The sequence below is a fragment of the Ranitomeya variabilis genome, chromosome 5 (genome assembly GCF_051348905.1).
Source record: "Ranitomeya variabilis isolate aRanVar5 chromosome 5, aRanVar5.hap1, whole genome shotgun sequence".
NCBI classification, from domain to species: domain Eukaryota; kingdom Metazoa; phylum Chordata; class Amphibia; order Anura; family Dendrobatidae; genus Ranitomeya; species Ranitomeya variabilis.
Genome location: NC_135236.1, coordinates 214,477,961 through 214,499,706, shown reverse-complemented (window position 1 = coordinate 214,499,706; position 21,746 = coordinate 214,477,961).

Sequence of the window (21,746 nt, the reverse complement as noted above, 5' to 3'; positions counted from 1 at the left end):
CATTTATAATTCTGATAAAGCCCACGGCGGAAGCGTGTGGTGGCTTTACGACGAGGAATTTCAGCGTCATTTAGCTATGCAGCCCCAGTTAGGATGTGGCGTCAAGGCCACAAACTCGTGGCTTCACTTGATGATGGCTCAAAAACAAAACCCCTTTCAGGCCATGGCCTCTGGCCCCAATGCCAGAACAGGGTCAGTGGCTGTCCACCGACCCGGGATGTGCTGGCTCTTCAATGAAGGGCATTGTCGTTTCTACAGGTTATGTAAATTTGAGCACGAGTGCTCTGCTTGTGAAGGCCCCCACGTGGCAGCAAAATGCTCTCATCTCCCAACCAAACAATCAACAACAAAACCTCCTGGCCTGCCTGAGACCAAGGACCCCAGTGAGGGTAGCTGCAATGGGACCTTGGCTCGACAGGTATCCCAATAAGAATGCAGCTTCCCAAATAGTTGTGGTTTTACCTTTGGTTTCTTTATCCCTTTCAATTTATCCCATATTTCTACTTTTTCTATGAACCTGAAGTCAGCCCGTGATCTGCCCCAAAATTCAGAAAGAGGTGGATCAAGGGAGGCTTTGAGGTCCTTTCTCTTCACCCCCCTTTTACAATCTGTGGATATCACTGCTGGTTGTTGTCCCCAAAAAAGATCTGGGAACAGATCGTTTAATACACCATCTCTCCCACCCAAAAGGTTCATCTGTAAATGACGGCATCCCAGAGGAAGAATCCTCCGTCTCTTATGTTTATTTCGACTGAGCAGTCACGCTAGTTAGAGACACCGCCCATGGGGTATAAATGACAAAAGCTGACATTATGTCAGCTTTTCGTCTTCTCCCCATTCACCCTGATTGTCACCACCTTCTGGGCTGTTTTGTGGATGGAGCGTTCTCTTATGATACTTGTCTACCAAAGGGATGCTCTATCTCATGCCACTATTTTGAGTTGCTCAGCTCTTTCATGGAGTGGGTTGTTAAAATGGAGTCTGGGTCAGGTGCGGTTACACACTACCTTGATGACTTTTTCTTCGTCGGACCCCACGGTTCCGATTCCTGTCAAGCCACTTTGGAAAAGTTTTGTCAGATGATGGAGACATTTGGTGTTCCCCTATCTCCAGATAAAATGTTAGGACCAGTAACTACCCTGTCCTTCTTAGGCATTGAGATTGATTCGGTGTCCATGATCTTTCGGTTGCCATTAGACAAAATTGAAAATTTGTTAGGGCTAGTTAACAGTTTTTGTTCAGTAAGGAAAGTCCCCCTTTTATAAATGCAGTCCTGTTATGATCCCAGTGGCTGGGGATCACAGGAAATACCAGCTAAGTTAATAGGCAAAGAACAAGCTCTAGGGAGGTGGTAACTGGACTGGCCGCAAATCTGATCCTATCCAAACACACTAAAGGTAGCCGGTGAACGTACCTAAAATCCTGGATGTCTCGACGCAGCCTGAGAAACTGACTACCTCTAAAGAGAAAGCAAGACCTCACTTGCCTCAAGAGAAATAACCCCAAAGATATAGGAAGCCCCCAACAAATAATAACGGTGAGGTAAGGAGAAAAGACACACATATGAATGAAAACAGATTCAGCAAATGAGGCCTGCTAATACTAGATAGCAGAAAACAGATAGAGAACTGTGCAGTCAGCAAAAAACCCTACCAAAATATCCACGCTGAGAATTCAAGACCCCCACACCAACTAACGGTGTGGGGGGGAGAAACTCAGCCCCCTAGAGCTACCAGCAAGCTGGGAAATCACATATTAGCAAGCTGGACAAGAAACATATTGAACACAGATGATCAAAAAATGAACAAAACGGAAACTTAGCTTCTCTTGAAGAGGCTGGTAGCAAGGTAGTCAGAAGGAATCAGAATAGCACTGAATACATTGACAGCAGGCATGGACTGAGAGTCCAAGTGAGCTTAAATAGAAAACCAGCCCACAGATAACGAGACAGCTGATGCCAGTCACAACCTGCAGAAAGACAGCACTCACACAGTACCACTTGTGACCACAAGAGGGAGCCCAGAAATAGAGTTCACAACACAGTCCCTTTTGGGCCTCCTCACTTTCGCTTGCCGTGTTATGCCAATTGGAAAAAAAATTTTCTAGGCGATTATCCTTAGCCACCAGAGGAATCAGGCTGCCTCATCACAGGATCAGAATCACACCTGCTGGGGGGGCATGGCCTAGCTCTTGCTATGTAAAGAAGCAAGAGCTGTGAGCTCCAGTCTGCAACCCTATACAAAGCGACTTAAATCGACTATAGAGACCAGGAAAAGCTTTATTGGGAGCCAATCCTGATTATATAGCTGCTGGGAACAAATTGAGCCCTAAACTGGGTCTCTAGCCTCAGGGGATCCTGAGATTTGATTTCTGAACAGCGTGCAGCTCTCCCCCTCCTGAGGAAGACGGGCGCCATCTTGGAGCTGCAGGGCGGGAGATTCGGCCCCTGTATACAGCTGCCTGATCGGAGAAAAAAATCAACATTTATACCGGAGGAGAAGCCATCCTAAGCCGCATTTAAATCTGAGGTAAGCGGCAGAAGAATCCTCCCCTGAAGTTCTAATAACCTGCTGCCGGACTTACATAAAGACTGAAGGATCCAGGTACAGAGTGCAGCAACCAAGCTACGGAGTTCACCGTAGTGGGACGCATTGAGACAGACCCCCCTTCACAAGAACCGCTGGCCGAAGACAGCGGCTGCAAGATCCGGGGACAGAGACGCAGCGGCCACCTCTTAAGTAGGAACTGAAGAGCCCGGCTGCTGTTTGAGTCAGGAGGAGAGACGGACGCGGAAGCTAGCGGTAAGCGACTCCTATTGCCGCCGCTGCTTGCGCACTCATTTCTCACCGCTCCCGACGCTGCTCCCCTGTTGGTTCCTGCAAGTGGCCGCCAGACCTGTGTCGTGCCATGACTGAAGGAGCCGGATAAAGAGCGCAGGAGCAACATCTCTTCGAACAGGGCTCAGGACATCAGCGGTGACTATCGTGATTACAGCGACGAAGCTTCACAGCATCGCCCATACGGGCACAGGTAACACTCTCAGCGGGAGCCGCGGTGTGGAATCTTACTGACTTAGACAGCGGGAGCCATACTGTGGAACTTCTTTGGCGATACTGGCGGGAGCCGCTCTGTGGAATTAAGATGTAATTGTGGAGGGGAGCCGCACAGTGGAACATTAGTGCTGTTATTTGCGGGAGCCACGCTGTGGAATACCATCTAGGTTATTGGCGGGAGCCACACTGTGGAACAGTGCTGAAATAGGGAGCGGGAGTTGTGCTGTGGAACGCTCTTATATTACCTGCGGGAGCCGTGCTGTGGAACTTAAGGGGTGCTGGGCACTAAGCCGTGGTGTGGAACACTTGTGACACTTATAGGGGAATCTTCTTATCAGCGGAACCGCATTAAGTGTCAAGCTGTGCAAAGATATTGTTGTTACTACCTCACAAAAGCTGTGCTACAGCAAACTCCAAACAAATTATATTGGACCCGAACTGAGCTTTAACCATTTCACAGCCATAGAAGCTGCGCACTACTATTACTGGTGGTAAATTCCACATTGGAAATCATTACTCATATTATCTGCAGAAACTACATGGTGAATTATTGTTGTTTTTTCTTTTCTTACCTGAGAGAACTGTGCTGTGAAATTTTACATCTCCAGACATCCGTGAAAGTTATTTTACAGAACTCTGCTTTTACTGTTATTACCTTGAAATTTGGTTGGTCCTGGTTTGTAGATTCCTATAATACTGTATAAGCTACACTGCGGGTAATCACTTACACCAATATGGCACAAAGAGGTGAAACTAAAAAATTTCCCCCAAGAGGCAAAAACCCACAACATACATCCTTTTCCAGATCCACGGAAGACATATCTAATACTCATAAACGTGACAATTCTAGATCGCCCATTAAACCTTTACTTCCTTCTGTAGACAGAAACAAGATACCTGGATCCGCTTCCAGTGGCATCCCTAAACTAGGTTCACAAAAGTCAGGGCCCCCACTTTCTCCTAAAGGCAGTTCACACATCTCTCAGAATATTAAAGAGCCTAAAAAACAAACACCTGCTAACCTCAACATGGCCTTTTCTGAACATATGGATACTTCTAAATCATCAAAAAGAGATATGGCAGCTAGGGATCTGATAGAAGGTTCTGAGTCTGAAGACTCAGATTCATATAGAGACTACTCTCCCAATGAAAGTCCTGCTGTACGCAGGAAAATGGACGATCAACGTCCACTAGAGGAGGAGAAACTAATCCCTAATGAAAGCTTCTTTCAAAAAATGTCAGACCTTATTGACAGAAGACTTGAGACAGGCCTGAGTAAATTTCAGAGCTCATTTTCTGAGATTTGCGAGGGAATAACCAAAAAACTAGAACTGAGTGAAAAGAAGGTTAAACAGCTAGAAAATAAGACAGAAGCCCTCGAAAAACAAAATGCGGACATGAAAACTGATATAATTAATCTACAATTCAAACTGGCAGACCTCGAGGATAGAAATAGGAGAAATAATATAAAGATCAGAGGTATTCCTGAAGACATTAACCAACCAGACCTCTCCGATTACACCAAAAACCTATTCAAGTCCACCATCCCTGAACTAACTGACCTTGAACTATCTATTGATAGGATTCATAGGCTACCCAGGCCCTCAAAAATTTCTTCTGACAAGCCAAGAGATACTTTGCTAAGAATTCATTTCTTTGAGACCAAGAATAAGATACAACATTTTTTGAGAGAAAAAGGTACATTCCCAGACCCATACTCACATATAAAAATATTTGCAGACTTGTCAAAACACACCATCGACGTCCGTAGATCTTTCAGAGAAATCACTGCTAGACTAAGGGATAAAGGGATTGGGTATAAATGGGGATTTCCCACTAAGCTCCTGGTCTCTTATAGAGGAAAAGTGATCCCTCTGATAAGTCCGGATGAGGGATGGGACTTTCTTAAATTCCTATCTGGTTGATGGATTTGTCTGAAATTTTTGATATCTAAATTGGTCTCTCACACCTATTACGGGTGTAGCTGGAGGCTCATTACACGAGTTTTTCCCCTTTTGATAGAAGAGATCTCATCAAGAGTGAGATCCTTCAAGAGGACTTTAGAAAGTTCTCATATATCAAGTTTCAAGAACTTTGGTTACTGTTATTGCTAGTTTCATTGTTTATAACAAAATTTTTTCTTTGTATCAATTTTCTTAGAAATAAAGTTGTCCTGTGTTCAATGTCCCTGCGGAGCCTGTCATACAATGTCAGGGGTCTCAACAGTCCCTGGAAAAGATTCACGATATGGAAAGAGATCGGACAGAGCAAGGCAGACATCATATGCCTTCAGGAGGTAAAGCTGATCGAAAACAACCACCCTCCCTTCTCACATAAGAATTATCCACACATCTTTTCCTCCCTACAACAACAAAAAAAAGCTGGTGTGATTACTATAATCAAAGATTCTGTCCCTTTTCAGATGACTGAGGAAATCAAAGACCCTCTAGGCAGATTCCATATTCTGGTCTGCTTAATTAATAATACTCCCCACACTATAGTCAACGTATACGCTCCACATCGTAGACAAATAAGCTTCCTTAACAAGATTCTAAAGAAAATCAAGGCCCACCAAAAAGGAGTTCTGCTAGTGGTAGGAGATTTTAATATAGTCCCAAATGGGCATATTGACTCATCCTCAACCACCCGTCATCTAGCACCATCTATCAATAACTGGCTCAAAGAAAATGAACTTTACGACGTGTTCAGGTGCCTTAACTTCTCTTCAAGGGAGTTCACACACTACTCTTCCGTATATAAGACCTCCTCAAGGATTGACTTAGTTCTGACGGACATCTTTTCTTTGAATAAATTTGAAAGTGTGGATATCCTTAACAAGTCATTTTCTGACCACTCCCCAGTACTATCAAAACTTAATCTCTCACAAATGCCCCAAAATTCCTTTTCATGGAAATGCAATGCCACTCTCCTTAATATCCCTGAATATAAATCTGAAATAGAAGAGACTATCAGAAATTATTTCAATGAAAACTCCACAGAGGGTATCAGTCCTTTCTCTTTGTGGAACGCCCATAAAGCGGTCTTGAGGGGTAAAATCATGCAGATTTCAGCTAGGTATAACAAAAAGAAAAGGGAGAATATAAAAAACCTTCAAGAACAAATCAGAGTTAAAGAAGGAATACAAAATACCTTACACCCACCCTCATCAGATATCCACTTAGACATACTCAACCTTAGACAAAAACTAAAAACAGCCATCTCTAAATACGATTCAGCAATAAAAATATCAAAATTTAAGGTCTATTCCTCCCTTAATAAACCGATGAAATTTATGCTAAATAGACTAAAAAAGGAGAGAACTAGAAATAGAATCTCCAAAATTAAAAATGAGCAAGGCGAGATAAAATTTCACCCAAAGGAAATTGCTGACACCTTCGCTGAGTATTATCATAGTCTCTATAACTTAAATATAGATCCCAATACCCAACGCCCAGACAAATCAATCATTAAAAACTTTTTGGAAAATATACAAATCCCTGAAATAGACCCAGCAGATTTGGAGATTCTGACCTCTCCATTCCGAGTAGAAGAAATAAAAAACATAATACACAACCTCAAATTACAGAAATCCCCCGGACCCGACGGTTTTGTCGGCGAGTATTATAGAGCCTTCTCTGACATTTTGTCCCCGTGCTTGGAGCAGGTCTTTAACAGTGCATCTATGTGTGGTTCCTTTCCAAAGGAAATGTTAGAGGCTACGATTGTTATGATTCCCAAGGGCCAGAGCAACTCTGATAAGGTTCAAAATTATAGACCTATTTCACTTATTAATTGCGATCTGAAAATTTATGCAAAAATCTTAGCTGAAAGATTGAAGGAAGTTCTTCCTAGACTGATTAACAACGACCAGCTAGGTTTCATTATGGGAAGACAGACCTCAGACGGAACCAGGAGGCTTCTAAACATAATAAATAAAATTAAAGCAAACCAATCCCCTTCACTATTGATTACGCTAGACGCGGAAAAAGCGTTCGACCGCATAAATTGGGACTACCTTAGGGCCGTCCTGGATCGCTTTGGCTTTGGTAGAGAACTCACCACATCTATATTTGCTTTGTATTCCTCCCCTATATATATAGGGGATATATGTCAATAACCAGTTTTCCAAAACATTTTCAATAAATAACGGCACCAGACAAGGGTGCCCACTATCTCCGCTTTTATTTGCATTGGCAATGGAGCCGTTGGCGATCCAAATAAGAAATAACATACTGATCAGGGGTATTGATACTGCTCGCCGACAACACAAAATCAGTCTGTTCGCGGATGACCTGCTGCTGTCTCTCTCTGACCCAATCACATCTATTACTGCTTTGCTTGAAATATTGGAATCCTTCTCTGAGGTTTCCTATTTCAAAATTAACAGAAAAAAATCCAAAATTCTCCAATTTAACTTGGATAAACAATCTGAAAAAATCTTGAGAGAGAGGACGGGTTTCATATGGGAAGAGACTAAAATATCCTACTTGGGAATAACCTCCTCCAAAAATTCCACGTTAACAGTCAAAAATAATATTGAAAGGGTACTGCAAGTTTTCTCACAAGATTTTCAAACTTGGAGTAAAACAGAGTTGTCTTGGACAGGAAGAGTACTCGCAGTTAAAACTATAGCTTTACCTAAAAATTTTTACCTATTTAGGTCGCTCCCTCTGCTAATCCCTTCCTCCCTTTTAAGTAAGCTACAAACATCGATAAACTCATTTATATGGGGCAGTGGTAGAGCGAGGGTGGCTTGCAGTATTCTTTACAAACATAAATCCAGAGGTGGTTTGGGCCTGCCCAATGTTCAAGCCCATTACTATAGTAATCTTATAAAACAAAGTTTAATCTGGTTTAAACAATCAGATGTGCCAGCCTGGGTAGATTTGGAAGCTTCACATAATAAATATCGCCCCTTAAAATTTTGTATATACAACAATATATTCAAATCCAGATCCTCAATTTCATCCTCTTCTCATCCCATCATCGAAGCTATCTCTGTCTCATGGACCAAGCTGGCAAGATTAAAAAGGGGCAACAAAGACTCAGAATTCTTATATAACTTTCCACTTACATTACTAGCAGATATATCCAACTCACAACTCCCAACAAAATGGTCGGAACTGGGTATCAGAACAATTGGGGATATTTATAATGGCAAGTTCATCACCTTTCAAAGTTTCAAAAGAAAATTCAATCTTCAGTCCTCCTCAGACTTTATGGAATACATTATGATAAAAGAGCAAATAGGCAAATTCTTAAAAGGCTCACACCCAAAAGCAGAAGTGGTAGTCAGGCTTCTTAACAACACCAATCACAAAACTTTCTGGAGCACAAGGTACATTTATGATTTTTCAATAACGATAATAGCTTTACCAAGAACTCTTATATGAAATGCTGGGAGAAGGACTTAAGAACCTCCTTCAGCGAAGAGTCTTGGGAAAGGGCCTTGATTAACTCTTACGCTTCTAATATTTCCTTAACTCTTCACGAATCTTTCTTTAAAATACTGACTAGGTGGTATTTGACCCCTGTAAGGCTTTCCCACTTTAACAAATCTCAGTCTTCTCTTTGTTGGAGAGATTGTGGGTATCCCGGGAGCTTGCTCCATATTTTCTGGAGCTGTCCAAAAATCAAACCACTGTGGACTCAGGTTTCTAACTACATCAGTAACACACTTGACAAAGAATTCCAACTTACTTCTCAGACTGCTTTGCTCTGTATGGATCTGGACGATATACATCCCTCAATGAGGTATGTGATCATACACGTACTATTAGTAACTAAAAATATGATTGCTTTCTACTGGAGGAAGACGGCGAAACCGGGACTCCCTGACATTGTTGACAGGCTTCGTCTTCATAGTTCTCTGGAATACAGATTTGCGGTCATAAAAGGAAGCTTACTTAAATACGGATTGAAGTGGGATAAATGGAATACTAGATACCCTCAAACTTAGTTCCATTCTACACTCTAACTGATGTTAATACACTTAACACAACAAATGTTATGTTTCTTTCAGTTTTGGCCATATTTCCTGGACCTCTGAATGAGGCTTCAGGTTAGGGATAACGCTATTGGACAATATTTAGAGTCTCGTTTACTTGTTTATTTAGAAATAAGTTATGACTTATATCATTAACAAATATTTATACTAAAGTTCTCAAGTTTTCCTCTCCCTGGTTCCCCTCCATTCCCATCTCTTTGCCTTTACCCTTTATTCCCCCTCCTTTTCCTCCGTATTGCCCCTATACCTTCCCTCCCTTCTATACAAAATTTAAAAAATGTTTTTTGTATATGTTATCTGCATTATATAACATTAATAAAATTATTTGAACAAGAATCACACCTGCTCTTCATGATGATCTCATGGTCTGGAAAGATGTTCTGGTCAATTATAATTGCATGACCTGTTTCCAATCTCTTGAACAAACCAGCCATGGCATTTCCCTGTATTCTGATGCCACCGGTTACATTGGTTTTGGCATTATTTACGGTAACACCTGGTGTGCTGAAAGATGGCCAAAATCTTGATAACCCAGAGGTTAAAATTTAACACTACTAGAGCTTTTTCCCATTGCTTTGGCCGTTACTCTATGAGGACCTGTTCTGCGTGATAAACACATTGTCTTTTGGATGGACAACATGAGTGTCGTCTTATCCATAAATAATTTGACTTCCTCATCACTTCAGGTCATCAAATTTATTCGATTCATAGTTCAGAAAATGCCTAACTTTCATTATATGCTTTTGGGCACTCCATGTTCCAGGTGTTCGTAATTTGGTAGCTAATGCTCTCTCTCACTTCAATTTGCAGATGTTCCGGGAGTTGTGTCCCACCGCGGATGAGGAAGGCCAGTGTTGCGCAGACTACAAGTGGTGAACAGCTCATGCCGCTGGTTAGAACTTCCATAGCTCCATCTACGTGGGCTGCTTATGGTAAGGCTTGGAATGAGTGGTGTGCGTTTGCAATGGGCAGGCCTGTCGAGTCACCCAACACCATTCGCTTAGAGGTGATGAGTTCTTACTTGTATAGCTTATTCAGTTCTGGCCTGTCCAGTGTGGTAGCTCAGGATCGCCTCTCCAGGATTGCTTTCCATTTTAGGCTCCGCGGATGGACTGATGTTGCAAAATCCTTTATTATTCGCCATGCCATTCATGGATGGAGACGGGGGCACACTTGTTGTGGGAAGAGGCACCCAATTTCTTTTTCTCTTTTAAAGGTGCATTATTGATAATGCTTCCTCCATTTGCTCCTCTCCTTACGAGGTGACCCTCCTCTCTGCCGCTTTTGGTTTGGCATTTTTTGGTGCACTTCATGTTAGCGAGTTGGTCCCCTTTCTACTAAGAGACTTGGTGGTCTGCAGCATGATGATGTAGCAATATGTTATGGTTGCCTGCGGATCCGCATTCGTCAATCAGAAATTGACCCATTTAGTTTAGGCACCTGGCTGCAGATTTTTTCCACGCAAGGACCGGTTTGCCCGTTTCAATTGATCAGTCAATACATGTCAATTTGTAGCTCCAGCCTTTCTTTTTTCGCCCATGAGGATGGTTCCCCCCTAACAAGTTTTCAATTCCTTTCAATTCTGAGGAAGATTATATGCTATTTGGGTTTACCCTCGGAGGACTATGGTACCCATTCGTACCGAATTGGGGCTGCCACTGAAGACTCTCGGGCCAGTTTGCCTGACTCTGAGATTCAGCGTATTAGCAGGTGGCATTCCTCTTGTTTTCACAGGTACATCAGGCCAGATTTGGTGCTTGATAAATGATTTATCCGATTACAGTTTACTAACATATTTTTCCGTGTAGGGGGTGGAAGACCCAATGTTTGGATCTTGGGGCACTCCTACATTTTTTGGGCAGCCCAGTGAGCAGAAAATCACCCTGGTGGGAGAGGTCTGGGCTTTTACGGCATAGACATCCATTGGAGAGGTATCCATGGACTGACCTGGCCTCAAGTGTTGCCAAAAGTAGTTAGTGTTTCCCGTGCGGTGTCATCCTCGACAATCCTTGTCCTTCATGCAGGAGGCAATTATCTTTTTGATTTGCGTCTTGCTGAACTACTTACAACCATGAGGTCAGACATGGAGAAGTTTAATAGCTTTTTTCCAGAACTGATTTTTGTGTGGTTGGAAGTTATCCCAAGTGTGACATGTCAAGGCGCCACTGAGGCAGTGGCAATCGAGCGCTCTTGCCGTACTTTGAACAAAAGAATCTACCGCTTTGTGAGATTCAAAGCAGGTGTGGTGGCTCGTCATCGGCAGCTTGAGGGGGATAACTCCTGGCTTATGTTGCCTGATGGAGTTCACTTAAGAAACATTGGTTTGGATATTTTTCTGACTGGCCTTCAGGATGGGTTAGAACATGCATTGAATTTGCTGAGTGGTGGGGGTCAGAGCATGTCTTGCAACCTGCTCCTTCTGGACGGGTTGATGGTGCCAAGTATCCTTTTGAAGGCAATCTTGCCCCCAGGGGACCGGGGGCAAAGTGCTTCATTGCAAGTTTATAGGCCCCTCGGGCAGTATGTTTAAAGCTGTGACCGACCCCTGCCAAAAAAGAAAACTAAATTGTGTTTACTGATGTTAAAAGAAAATTAAAGAGTTTTAAGTTGATGGTTGTTGTGTCAGTCATTGCATGGGAGCTTCTGGTGGTTGGTTCAGGTCTTGGCGCTCTGTGGGGACTGCTGGGCCCATTCTGGTCATGCTGAGGTTAACTCATTGCAGTGACTTGTGTGTGCCTGGTGTGCTTCTTCTTCCCAGTATGGGACCCTCCCCTTGCTTATAAAGCTGCAGCAACCTGGATTCCTGTCTCTCTCCTCATCTGAGATCCGGAGCAGGTTCTCCTACCCTCCTATCCTAGGTGTTCATTTGTTTGAATAAGTAAAAGTCACGGCGGGTTGATCTTTTAATCGGTTGATCGGGTTGATCGGGTTAAGAATCTATGGTAGGTGGTTACACTGCCTAAAAATAATCATTTGACCAACATGAATAATTTGCGCTACAATGACTTAGACATACCGGAATTCCAACATAATATCTGTCTTCCTGGCCGTGGAATTATTTCTACGGTCATGAAGCTGTACTAGTACCGGTTGGTGATGATAGAATAGCGGTCATGTGATCTTCCGTAAACAGGAAGCCTGATCAGCGCTTCACTGATTCGTTCCATATCTTGGACGCAGCGGTAGTGACGTCTGCGTGTCACCTATGCGCTCCACAAGGGGGCGCACCGGATATGACATCTCGCCTTTTCCATCTGGCGTCCTATTTGAGATCGAGTGTTAATACATGCAGTAAGGCCCATTTCCTCATGTCAGAGGAGTAATGGACACCGCACATTTATTCCCCGTAGCATTTTAAAAAAAAGGCTTGTCTCCCCTGATGAATAGAGCCGAGGAAACGCATCGGGAGCCACATCTTTGGGGATGAACTAATCAGGGTCCGAGTCTGTCTTAAGCAGGGTATTGTATGGATATGAATAATCATCCCCTGGGATTCACAGACATCTGGTGCCCTACGAACTCCTTATGAAAACAGCAACGCTGGGTGAGATCGTTCTATTATTCACTCAATAACCACTAATTTAGGCATCGTTTATGACCTTCAAACTGTGAGGTGATTGAACCTAGAGGTCATCTGTATAGTGTACAAACGTGTGGTATTGTGATACGTATTACCTATTCCTTCAATTTTTTAAAAAAAAGAAGGAATTGTGTTTGGAACTTTTATGGTGTAATTCACTTTTGGTGTGTTGTTATTATTTTTTTTGTTTGTCCTTTTTGTGGACCGATAGGGTCTAGATACCCTACGGTGTTTTATAAGGATTTATTAAAGGTTAAATTTTAACTATTGAACCATACATTTACCTTGCTGCTATATATACAGCCTGTACTGTTGTATACCCTGTGCAGGAGAGATAAGGGTTAAGTCCCCCTTAGTGCTCCCCCTGTGATCTGTGGCTTATCACATCCACTCCATAGACTGCAGTAAGGCTTTCTCAGCCCCTGCCTGTCACCTCCTGCCCCATAAGTGATGTGGATCTATGCATGTGGAGCAGAGGTGGGGAACAACATTTTTACAATGTTCCCAATTTATTGCTTGATCAACAGCTATTACTTGTTACGATAAGCTTTATTGAAACAAGTATTGTCAGGCTATGTTCACACTACTATAATATTTGTCCAAGTGCTGTCTGTGAAAAAAAGTAAACCTGACCTCAGACAGAGCACTATGAGCAATGATATGCAGTTGAGCTATCCAGATTACAGTCAGAAAATGTCTGTGTGAGAAAGATCACAGCAAAAAAAAAATTAAAAAATGGATCACATATGAATCATCTGTACAGCATCCGATTCTTAATAAATAATAATAATCTTTATTTTTATATAGTGCTAACATATTCCTCAGCGCTTTACAGTTTGCGCACATTATCATCGCTGCCCCCAATGGGGTTCACAATCTAAATTCCCTATCAGTATGTCTTTGGAATGTGGGAGGAAACCGGAGTACCCAGGGTAAACCCAAGCAAACATGGGGAGAACATACAAACTCCTTGCAGATTTTGTCCTTGGTGGGATTTGAAACCAGGACTCCAGCTTTGCAGTGCTAACCACTGAGCCACTGTGCTGCCCTTTCATTACTAACAAAGGACACTGTATTTTGTAAATATTATTCACTTTTGATGTATAAAAATGAATGCTATACAGTTGACAATACAGATGGAAAATAGTCTTTTTCTAGATGAAAATAATGATTTTTATATGCTCATGTAAACTTAATCACGTAAGCAACTGCTTTTTGTAAAGTGATGAAATGAATATTATGCAGAATTAAACGGTGATCCGAAGCCAAAGGTGAATTTTCAAATATAATTCAATAATCTAATCACTTTTCTAATATATTTCAGTTAAAAAATTTCTACCTTTCCCTCTCTTTTTTTTTCCGCTTACATTTTTTTGAGAATCCCAGTGCATTTTGGGATACTCACACGGGACATCATTAGTGGGCAGAGACATGAAATAAAATGTCATCTGTTTCAGAGACTGTACTGGTCCCTACCGGGTCATCACTTCTCTTTAGAACCAGCACTGTCACTGTGCATTAAGGGTATGTGCACACGCTGCGGATTCTGCTGCGGATCCGCAGCGGATTTGACGCTGCGGATCCGCAGCAGTTTTCCCAAAGTTTACAGTAGCATGTAAACCTATGGGAAAAAAAACCCGCTGTGCACATGCTGCGGAAAATTCCTTGCGGAAACGCAGCGGATTATTTTCCGCAGCATGTCACTTCTTTCTGCGGAATCCGCAGCGGTTTTCAACCAGCACCAATAGGAAAGTGCTGTTGAAAACCCGCAGAGGAATCCGCAGAAGAAACCGCAGGAAAATCCGCAGTGAAAACCGCAGTGGTTTTGCACTGCGGATTTTCCAAATCCACTGCGGAAAAATCCGCAGCAGAACCTGCAACGTGGGCACATACCCTTAAAGGGAACCTGTCACCTGAATTTGGCGGGACCAGTTTTGGGTCATATGGGCGGGGTTTCGAGTGTTTGATTCACCCTTTCCTTACCCGCTGGCTGCATGCTGGCCGCAATATTGGATTGAAGTTCATTCTCTGTCCTGCGGAGTACACGCCAGCGCAAGGCATATTGCGGCCAGCATGCAGCCAGCGGGTAAGGAAAGGGTGAATCAAACACTCGAAACCCCGCCCATATGACCCAAAACTGGTCCCGCCAAACTCAGGTGACAGGTTCCCTTTAAAGGAACATAGCACAGGGAACTCCTACTGAGTATGCGTCAGAAATTACAACCAACGCATTATCAGGTGAGCAGGACTAGCCGAGCCTCCAAAAAAGACAACACTGATGGCGCCACATTTAAGAGAGGGCGCAGAGGCTGCTGTAGTGATTGCAGCTTCTGCAACCTGATGACTGCTAATTCGTGTATCCCAGCGTGCACTGGTGAATCTCAAGCAAAATGTCATGGGACGTTAAAAAAAAAATAAAGACAAGAAGTCAGAATGTAGAGGATACATTAGGGAATTTTTCATTGAAGTATATTAGAAATAGTGTTGAGCATTCCGATGCTGCAAGTATCGGGTATCGGCCGATACTTGCTGTATCGGAATTCCGATACCGGGATTCCGATACTCTTGTGGTATCGGGTATCGGAACAACATTAATGTTAAAATGTGTAAAATAGAGAATTAAAATAAAAAATATCGCTATACTCACCTGTCCGACGCAGCCGGGACCTCAGCGCAGGAACCGGCAGCGTTGTTTGTTTAAAATTCCCGCTTTTACATGGTTACGCGAAGTCCCGGCTTGTGATTGGTCAGGGCGGCCATGTTGCCGGGACGCGGACCAATCACAGCAAGCCGTGACGAAATTACGTCACGGCTTGCTGTGATTGGTCCGCGTCCCGGCAACATGGCCGCCATTAACCAATCACAAGCCGTGACGTCACGGAAGGCTGGACACGCGCGCTTTTCAAAATGCGCGCATGTCCAGCCTCCCGTGACGTCCCGGCTTGTGATTGGTTAATGGCGGCCATGTTGCCGGGACGTCACTGGAGGCTGGACACGCGCGCTTTTCAAAATACGCGCATGTCCAGCCTCCCGTGACGTCCCGGCTTGTGATTGGTTAATGGCGGCCATGTTGCCGGGACGTCACTGGAGGCTGGACACGCGCGCTTTTCAAAATACGCGCATGTCCAGCCTCCCGTGACGTCCCGGCTTGTGATTGGTTAATGGCGGCCATGTTGCCGGGACGTCACTGGAGGCTGGACACGCGCGCTTTTCAAAATACGCGCATGTCCAGCCTCCCGTGACGTCACGGCTTGTGATTGGTTAATGGCGGCCATGTTGCCGGGACGCGGACCAATCACAGCAAGCCGTGACGTAATTTCGTCACGGCTTGCTGTGATTGGTCCGCGTCCCGGCAACATGGCCGCCCTGACCAATCACAAGCCGGGACTTCACGTAACCAAGTAAAAGCGCGAAATTTAAACAAACAACGCTGCCGGTTCCCTCGCTGAGGTCCCGGCTGCGTCGGAAAGGTGAGTATAGCGATATTTTTTATTTTAATTCTCTTTTTTACACATTATTACATTAATGTTGTTGCGATACCCGATATCACAAAAATATCGGATCTCGGTATCGGAAATTCCGATACAGCAAGTATCGGCCGATACCCGATACTTGCAGTATCGGAATGCTCAACACTATTAGTTATGTGATCACTGTATGTGAATACTTATATTCTATTCATGAATAATGTGTGTATGTCAGTGTGAGTGAGGGGAGCCCTCATTTAGTAAGGGGTGATGTGATTATTGGGGGATAGAACCCTCAATTTGTTATAGTTGACTTGGGGCCCCCATCTCACAACACATCAACCTTTTCTGAATGAGGACACTCACACTCACACTAACAGCTTTACATGCATTGTACATGAGTATAAACAATCATACTCTATATACACATGTACACACTCACATTTACTGACAGCTGTATGAGTCAAGGTAACCACCCTCAATCAGTTATGACCTTATTAGATGGAGGCCCAATTCTATCACATCGGGAGAGCGGTAATGTCACGATGGGGGCAGGTATGCGGCACTGTTGTAGCCTAATGGCATCCTGTGATAATCTAATGACTTTTGACACATGTGCTTGACGCCTACGCTTATATACATTGTTTTTGTCCCAGCAATGTTGTTGTTCTTCAAGAGTCTCATTTGCCGTTCATTGTCTTTGATGTTGTGCCTTTGCTGCTTTCCTTTCATTGTCATTGGCATACTTTTTATGAGGAGCCATGTTGGCATTGATATTTGCTTTTTAACCCCTTCCCGACCTTTGACGCCACGTAGGCGTCATGAAAACCCGTGCCAATCCGACCCATGACGCCTATGTGGCGTCATGGAAAGATCGCATCCCTGCAGATCGGGTGAAAGGGTTAACTCCATTTTCACCCGATCTGCAGAGACAGGGGGAGTGGTACTTCAGCCCAGGGGGGGTGTCACCCCCCCCCGTGGCTACGATCGCTCTGATTGGCTGTTGAAAGTGAAACAGCCAATCAGAGCGATTTGTAATATTTCACCTATGAAAATGGTGAAATATTACAATCCAGCCATGGCCGATGCTGCAATAGCATCTGCCATGGCTGGAGACCCCGATCTGCCCCCCCACCCCACCGATCGCCCCCCCAGTCGTCCTTTCTGCCCCGATCTCCTGTCCGCTCCCCTCCTCCCTCCTGTCCGCTCCCCCGGTCCTCTTGTCCGCTCCCCCGGTCCTCCGATCCCCCCCCCCGTGTTCCGATCCCACCCCCCCATACTTACCTAGCTTCCATGTCCCTCCCGGTGTCCGGCCGTCTTCTCCATGGGCGCCGCCATCTTGGAAAATGGCGGGCGCATGCGCAGTGCGCCCGCCGAATCTGCCAGCTGGCAGATTCATTACAAGTACATTTTGATCACTGTGGTAGGTTCTATCACAGCGATCAAAATAAAAAAATAATAAATAACCCCCCCCCTTTATCACCCCCATAGGTAGGGACAATAATAAAATAAAGAAAATATTTTTTTTCTTTTTCCACTAGGGTTAGGGTTAGAACTAGGGTTAGAACTAGGGGTAGGGTTAGGGTTACGGGTAGGGTTACGGTTAGGGGTAGGGTTATGGCATGTGCACACAGAGCGGATCGGCCGCAGATCCGCAGCGGATCCGCAGCGGATCGGCCACGGATCCGCAGCGGATCCGCAGCGGATCGGCCGCGGATCCGCAGCGGATCGGCCGCGGATCCGCAGCGGATCGGCCGCGGATCCGCAGCGGATCGGCCGCGGATCCGCAGCGGATTGGCAGCGGATCCGCAGCGGATTGGCCGCGGATCCGCAGCGGATTGGCAGTTTTCCATCAGGTTTACAGTACCATGTACACCTAAGGAAAACCAAATCCGCTGTGCCCATGGTGCGGAAAATTCCGTGCAGAAACGCTGCGTTGTATTTTCCGCAGCATGTCAATTCTTTGTGCGGATTCCGCAGCGTTTTACACCTGTTCCTCAATAGGAATCTGCAGGTGAAATCCGCACAAAAAAACACTGGAAATCTGCTGTAAATCCGCAGGTAAAACGCAGTGCCTTTTACCTGCAGATTTTTCAAAAATTTCACACGAATCCGCAACGTGGGCACATAGCCTTAGGGTTAGGGTTGGAATTAGAGTTAGGGTTGGAATTAGGGCTAGGGTTTGAAATAGGGTTAAGATTAGGCTTGTGGTTAGGGTTACGGATAGGGTTAGGGGTGTGTTGGGGTTACAGTTGTGGTTAGGGTTGGGATTAGGGTTACGGTTGGGATTAGGGTTAGGATTAGTGTTGAGCGATACCGTCCGATACTTGAAAGTATCGGTATCGGAAAGTATCGGCCGATACCGGCAAAGTATCGGATCCAATCCGATACCGATACCCGATACCAATACAAGTCAATGGGACTCAGGTATCGGACGGTATTCCTGATGGTTCCCAGGGTCTGAAGGAGAGGAAACTCTCCTTCAGGCCCTGGGAACCATATAAATGTGTAAAAGAAAGAATTAAAATAAAAAATATCGCTATACTCACCTGTCCGACGCAGCCGGGACCTCAGCGAGGGAACCGGCAGCGTTGTTTGTTTAAAATTCGCGCTATTACTTGGTTACGTGAATTCCCGGCTTGTGATTGGTCAGGTCGGCCATGTTGCCGGGACGCGGACCAATCACAGCAAGCCGTGACGAAATTACGTCACGGCTTGCTGTGATTGGTCCGCGTCCCGGCAATATGGCCGCCCTGACCAATCACAAGCCGTGACGTCACGGGAGGCTGGACACGCGCTCATTTTAAAATGGGCGCGTGTCCAGCCTCCCGTGACGTCACGGCTTGTGATTGGTTGCGCCGCGGTCAACCAATCACAAGCCGGGAGGCTGGACGCGCTCATTTTAAAATGGGCGCGTGTCCAGCCTCCCGTGACGTCACGGCTTGTGATTGGTTGCGCCGCGGTCAACCAATCACAAGCCGGGAGGCTGGACGCGCTCATTTTAAAATGGGCGCGTGTCCAGCCTCCCGTGACGTCACGGCTTGTGATTGGTTGCGCCGCGGTCAACCAATCACAAGCCGGGAGGCTGGACGCGCTCATTTTAAAATGGGCGCGTGTCCAGCCTCCCGTGACGTCACGGCTTGTGATTGGTTGCGCCGCGGTCAACCAATCACAAGCCGGGAGGCTGGACGCGCTCATTTTAAAATGGGCGCGTGTCCAGCCTCCCGTGACGTCACGGCTTGTGATTGGTCAGGGCGGCCATATTGCCGGGACGCGGACCAATCACAGCAAGCCGTGACGTAATTTCGTCACGGCTTGCTGTGATTGGTCCGCGTCCCGGCAACGTGGCCGACCTGACCAATCACAAGCCGGGAATTCACGTAACCAAGTAATAGCGCGAATTTTAAACAAACAACGCTGCCGGTTCCCTCGCTGAAGTCCCGGCTGCGTCGGAGAGGTGAGTATAGCGATATTTTTTATTTTAATTCTCTCTTTTACACATTTTAACATTAATGTTGTTGCGATACCCGATACCCGATACCACAAGAGTATCGGAATCCCGGTATCGGAATTCCGATACAGCAAGTATCGGCCGATACCCGATACTTGCAGCATCGGAATGCTCAACACTAGTTAGGATTAGGGTTAGGGTTGGAATTAGGGTTACGGGTGTGTTGCGGTTAGGGTTGTGGTTAGGGGTGTGTTGGGGTTAGGGTTGTGATTAGGGTTATGGCTACAGTTGGGATTAGGATTAGGGGTGTGTTGGGGTTAGTGTTGAAGTTAGAATTGAGGGGATTCCACTGTTTGGGCACATCAGGGGTCTCCAAACGCAACATGGCGCCACCATTGATTCCAGCCAATCTTGCGTTCAAAAAGTCAAATGGTGCTCCTGCCCTTCCAAGCCCCGACGTGCGCCCAAACAGTGGTTCACCCCCACATTTGGGGTTCCAGCGTACTCAGGACAAACTGGGCAACAACTGTTGGGGTCCAATTTCTCCTGTTATCCTTGCAAAAATAAAAAATTACTTGCTAAAACATAATTTTTGAGGAAAGAACAATTATTTTTTATTTTCACGGCTCTGCGTTATAAACTTCTGTGAAGCACCTGGGGGTTGAAAGTGCTCACCACACATCTAGATAAGTTCCTTCGGGGGTCTAATTTGCAAAATGGGGTCACTTGTGGGGTGTTTCTACTGTTTAGGCACATCAGGGGCTCTGCAAATGCAATGTGACGCCCGCAGACCATTCCATCAAAGTCTGCATTTCAAATGTCACTACTTCCCTTCCGAGCCCTGACGTGTGCCCAAACAGTGGTTTACCCCCACATATGGGGTATCAGCGTACTCACAACAAACTGGGCAACAAATATTGGGGTCCAAATTCTCCTGTTACCCTTGTGAAAATAAAAAATTGCTTGCTAAAACATCTTTTTTGAGGAAAGAAAAATGATTTTTTATTTTCACGGCTCTGCGTTGTAAACTTCTGTGAAGCATTTGGGGGTTGAACGTGCTCACCACACATCTAGATAAGTTCCATGGGGGGTCTAGTTTCCAAAATGGGGTCAATTGTGGGGGGTTTCTACTGTTTAGGCATATCAGGGGCTCTGCAAACGTAACATGATGCCCGCAGACCATTCCATCAAAGTCTGCATTCCAAAACGTCACTACTTCCCTTCCGAGCCCCGGCATGTGCCCAAACAGTGGTTTACCCCCACATATGGGGTATCAGCGTACTCAGGAGAAACTGGACAACAACTTTTGGGGTCCAATTTCTCCTGTTACTCTTGCAAAAATAAAAAATTCTGGGCTAAAAAAATATTTTTGAGGAAAGGAAACACATTTATTATTTTCACGGCTCTGTGTTATAAACTTCTGTGAAGCACTTGGGGGTTTAAAGTGCTCACCACACATCTAGATAAGTTCCCTTGGGGGTCTAGTTTCCAAAATGGAGTCACTTGTGGGGAGTTCCTACTTTTTAGGCACATCAGGGGCTTTGCAAACGCAACCTGATGCCCGCAGAGCATTCCATCAAAGTCTGCATTCCAAAACGTCACTACTTCCCTTCCGAGCCCCGGCATGTGCCCAAACAGTGGTTTACCCCCACATATGGGGTATCAGCGTACTCAGGAGAAACTGGACAACAACTTTTGGGGTCCAATTTCTCCTGTTACTCTTGCAAAAATAAAAAAATTCTGGGCTAAAAAAATATTTTTGAGGAAAGGAAACACATTTTTTATTTTCACGGCTCTGCGTTATAAACTTCTGTGAAGCACTTGGGGGTTCAAAGTGCTCACTACACATCTAGATAAGTTCCCTTGGGGGTCTAGTTTCCAAAATGGAGTCAATTGTGGGGAGTTCCTACTGTTTAGGCACATCAGGGGCTCTGCAAACGCAACCTGACGCCCGCAGATGTTATGATCCCAATGGCAAGGGATCTCAGAGATAAAAGCAAAGTCTGCAAACATAAATACCAGCTCATAGGGAAGTGGTAACTAGGCTGACCATATAGCTGATCCTAGCACAAACACTAACAGTAGCCGGGGAACGTGCCTACGTTGATCCTAGACGTCTCGCGCCAGCCGGAGAACTAACTAACCCTATCAGGGAAAATAAGACCTCTCTTGCCTCCAGAGAAAAGAC